Source organism: Passer domesticus, chromosome 2 (genome assembly GCF_036417665.1).
Source record: "Passer domesticus isolate bPasDom1 chromosome 2, bPasDom1.hap1, whole genome shotgun sequence".
Lineage (NCBI taxonomy): Eukaryota > Metazoa > Chordata > Aves > Passeriformes > Passeridae > Passer > Passer domesticus.
The window spans coordinates 43,199,236-43,204,069 of record NC_087475.1 but is presented as its reverse complement, the minus strand read 5'-3'; the positions used below and the strand labels follow the sequence as shown (position 1 = coordinate 43,204,069).

The window sequence follows — 4,834 nt, the reverse complement described above, 5'->3', positions numbered from 1 at the left end:
TTAAACCAGAAAGAGCTCAATAACTTGAAAATGAAACAAATGTTTTAATATGACAAAAAGAAAGTGCAGATTAGTCAGATTATCATAGTTATTAGTCAGATTAGCATAGTTAACATGTTTCAAAAAGAAAAGGGAGGAAACACAGCAGTTTGACGCATGAGAAATGTATTTCCCACAGCTATTTTGATAAATATTTAGTATTAAACAAACATTTTAAAAATGTTGCCTTATTTAACTTACATATTATATTTTCATTGTCACATCACAGTGTTGAAATCAGACAATTTCCATTCACATTTTTAAAATACTGGTAATTGTAAAATTAGTATTTTTACAGTCATATACTTGGACAGAAACCATGTCAGATATTTTGAATAATATTTTTAATAATACAGTTCAATTCTAGGATCAAACATTAAGGCAGATATAACTAAGATAATCATTCATTTTCTTCTTCTCTGTTCTCCTAGTAAATATTCTGCTACTGCTACCTCAGAATAAATGTTGCAGTTAGTCAAATAAAGATATAAAAGATTTTATTGGAATAAATAGAAAAACAATATCATAAAATCAGCCCAGTGTGCAAACACTGCTGCACCTTTTGTGGCAAGTCTTATTTAATTATGGACTGACTGTTGAATTTGGAATAGTGACAAACAACAACCAATTCACCACAGCAGTAGCTAATTCCTCATCATCCATTCCTTTTGTTCCATTTGCTTTGGTCTGAGGACTCACCTGCACACCCAAGCAAGCGACTCTCCTTCCACTATCACCACTAGAGGAGCAAGGGCTCCTTGGCAAATGGCAACAGGGCTTTTCCCTGTCCCAAGCCCTGTCAGAGCAGTGACACAGCCGTGCAGGTGACAATCCCGCTGTGGGACACAGGAGCCCAGCACATCTCCCAGCTGCACGTCTGGGAAAGCCTTGGGCACCTTCATGGCCCTTACAGTTGCCACTGGGCAACCTCTTTTGCGATCACAGGTGCAGAAAAGGAGACTTCAGTGAGTTCTAACAGTTCTTTTGGTGAGAGACTAGGACTGCAAAATTACCTGGGGAGCTAAATGTAGCTCAAAAGCAGTCAGAGACAATGCAGTCAATGCATTAATTTATGCATTTTAGTTTTATAATTTCAAGACAGCATTATGAACTGGCAGCAAAGTTTTCCTGCATTTAATAGTTTCAGATGTTTGCAAGGTGACTGCAGTCATTTGGTCACAGTGAAGAGAGGACGACTGCAGGAGCACTAGCCAGTAGTACAACAATTATCTACAACTGAAATATTTGCCACAATTGATTGTGTAGAAAAAGCAGATATTTATGAATATTTTAGGACACAAGTCCTAACATTAAAAAAAAGTTTGAGTACAGGTCTTCATCACAACAAGAAAGGCTTAGCCATGACCTGGGACTGTACATTTACCATATAATAGACAAGTAATATGTGGTTATTCCTGGGAGCAGCAATCTGAGAACTTAGAAACACACTGTATCTCTGTGTGGCAATTAATTCAGCTAGAGTCTTGTTAAACTAATGTGCTGCTCTTTCCTGAGTGCTGCTGATACTGACTGCTTTGAATTGTTCTAAGGAAAAGACAAAGGACCATTTATAGTTAACCACCTATGGAAATGAACGGTGTGAAATCATGAAATTAATTGCTGAATTCCTACATTTCACTTCTTAGATTTCAACAGCACCTTCCCTTGAAGATACCATGAGCTATGTAAGAATTTGTAGCTATCATCAACAGATCTTATTCCCATATAAAAGCAGAGCTATTTCCCATTATGATTTCCTCCTGGAAATACTCCCTGCAGGAGGATAAACATATGGTAAATGTGAAAAAGTTAATTGCCTATATATTGGCTGTAAAAGTTAATTAGCTGCATAGTCTTCCATATATTGGTATTTTAACAATTTACCTTCAGATGTCAAAACTGATGCTTTCATTTTCCTAGGTCTGTTACCTCAAAATTAGCTTTCAAGAAAGTTCAATGCAATAAAAAGATCTTTCTGTCCAGAGACTGCATGCACCTTACAGAGTAGTTACACTCTTTTTGTCAGTCGTCCCAGTGAAAAGAAGTTCATCCTTGGGACTCTTTGCACCTGATTGTGAACAGTCAGTCAAAAGCTAACCTGAAAAAAATATTTTTTAAGCCAAGTCAGTTGCCTGAAGAAATTGCTTGTCTGGCCATATAACCATAATAGCTCAGGAAGAAAAGGGAGAAAAATAGTGTCAGACTTGATTTGTGTGGCCCTAATCCACCAAGAAGACACATCTTAGTTCTCATATTCTTTTGTTGTGACCTCCTGTGCTCAACTTTAAATTAGTCTTGTATCCAGACTTTAAGCAAGCACCAAAACATGGAGTGTGTGAGAGAGAGGAGAGTTTCAGCACCCAAAACCCCTTAGGACAGACAGTGTGTCAAAGACCAAACTGAGATATGCACATACCTGGTAAGGGCCACAGCCTTTTCCAATTCTCATGCTGTCTACAAATACAACACATGGCTAATATCAGGCAGAAAACTATCACTCTTCTTCATTAAAGGTCCTGTAGGACATACCAGATTTTTGAAATTCTGGATAGCAGAACAGAAACTTTCTGTAGACCCATGCCCTTTGAGAGTCCTTTAGTTATGCTTCTGGGAAGGGCTGCTTAGGTAGGACGATGTGGATCCCACTGAATATGCCAGATACTTGAAAATGAGGCGCTAAATCATCTAACACTGTACCTTCTACTGGGTTTAGGCCCTACCATTGTCTAGAATCCAAATTTTGATACAAAGTTGGTGCTTTTAATTTTGGCACCATTCTGAATGTCACACTGATCAAAATTCTGGGCAATGCCAACAAACACTGTCAGGACAGAACTTACAACTTAGCCCTTCATCATGTGTGCCACTTGTGTTTTAAACCATTGCTTCATGTCTTTTATGGACTGCTCTAGCTAGCTGTTTCCAAGACAAAACTGCTGTAGAGACAGATAGAATCAAGAGGCCTGGAGGCAAGACAGTCTGCATCACTTGGCTCTGATGTTATTTTTAAATATTATAATAACTTATTATAACAGTATAATAATCAATTGTTTCTCTTTTACTTACTGGAGCCTCTGGACCTCTCAATGAGACTCCTGAGATTTTTAATTAGCAAGAAATGGACAACCTAGATAAAGCCTGGTAAAATTAGGTCTTTGGGAAGGTTCTTTACTTCTCTTTCTTTTGAGAAAAAGTTGAAAGGGTACTGCAATTAAAAAAAAAATATTTTGCATTTACAATGGTTTTTTTATGTAAAAACATTACAGTAGTTATGAATTTCATGTACCTGTACAACATACACCTGGAAGTTCACATTTCCTTTGTGGCTAATGGCTTAGCCAATGGCAGAACATGCTCCAGATCACCACATACTCCTCCTGATGTCAGTTAACTAATTTTTTCAGATGGAATAAAAAACACTGGAAGGTACAAGTTCTTAATTTGGACTTGACCTCAACTTTCATCAAAGATGGAACTTCATTTGTAATAAAATTTTTAAGAGTTAATAGGAATTCTCTTCATAATTTCTTCAACTTCACATGTATTTTTTATACTATTGATAAATGTTTCTGCAGTTACGTTTCAAATGAAAACATTATCCCATCAGAATCTGAAAACTCAAAGACCGAGCATCTTTTCCATTCCATTAGATGCCTTAGTTATCATGAAACTGAGAAAAATAAATGACTATCACTGACTACCCATCTCTTAACACCACTGCCTCTAGTCTGACTTAACTAGCTAGCAATTGCATTATAAGTGCTTTCTGCAGATTTTAATTCCTTCTTTCTATGCAGATTATTCCCAAAGAAACAGTAAAATTTTCTAAAGCACGTTAACTCTGTTTATTTCTGCATACTTGAAACAATTCTCATTAGATCTTATACTCAATTCCAGTAAGCTTTTAAGGAATTTACATAGCTGAGAAAATCTTCCTTTTTTACTGCTCCACTGGCAAGTCTGGAGTACTGTAAAATGATCTTGTGATAGTCAAACAAAGCACTGACCTATTTGTTCCATATTTGCTTGTCTTTGACAAAGACATGCTGGACTAGAGACAGTTGAGTCAGAAGACAAATCTGGACCAGCATGAAGAAAGGCTTATTCTTCTTAAATCAGTATAAGGCAAATGTAAGTGCCCAGGTGCAAAATTAAGAGTTGGCCATCTCTACAAGTGCTTACAGCTGGGCACTACTTTGTCTACATCTGAGGGTTTCACCATCAAGTTGGCTTTGCAGCAGCAGCAACAGCACTTCAGATCCCTGCAAGCCCAATGAAGAAGCTGTGCTTTAAACACATTTTGTACACAGACCAAAGGAAAATTATTTCCTTTAAAAAATTCTAAGGATGAATACACCCACTAGCATACCAAACAGATGTAGGTGATCTCCTCCATGAAACTAAGGAGTGATAAATCCACATCTTAAAGCTACTATTTAAGCATCAAGAGAGAATCTAGTTCCCATTCTATACAATGAGGATGTGGCAGTATAGAATACAAAGGTGAAGAGGCTGTGGCAGTTGAAAAATATAAAGTTCCAGGGGCCAGAAAACAAGAGATGTTTCTTCACTGTGAGATGATGCTCTCAATTAATTTTATCTGAGCAGGGAATAGACTCCAAACTTTTTATTTTGTGGTTGAATGGTTTAATTATTTTGTGAAAGAAAGACTAGAAAGTGTGTCACAGCCACATCCTCCTGACCCTTCATCAGCTCACTGGAGTCTTTCAGTCCTCCAACAAGAAGTCTAGTTAGGACCTTCACAAAAAACTGATTAAACAAAACAAACAAAAAA

At 37.1% G+C, this 4,834-nt stretch overlaps 1 long non-coding RNA gene across 1 annotated transcript; it reads right to left on the bottom strand.

The window, feature by feature from the left end:
- Positions 1 to 1,034: 1,034 nt before the first annotated feature.
- Positions 1,035 to 4,150, bottom strand: LOC135293843 (uncharacterized). The gene is made up of 3 exons (XR_010355929.1): positions 4,047 to 4,150; positions 2,456 to 2,555; positions 1,035 to 2,137 (listed from the first exon to the last, which is right to left on the bottom strand). It is a non-coding gene; the product is annotated as an uncharacterized LOC135293843 (long non-coding RNA).
- Between the last annotated feature and the right edge of the window lie 684 nt (positions 4,151 to 4,834).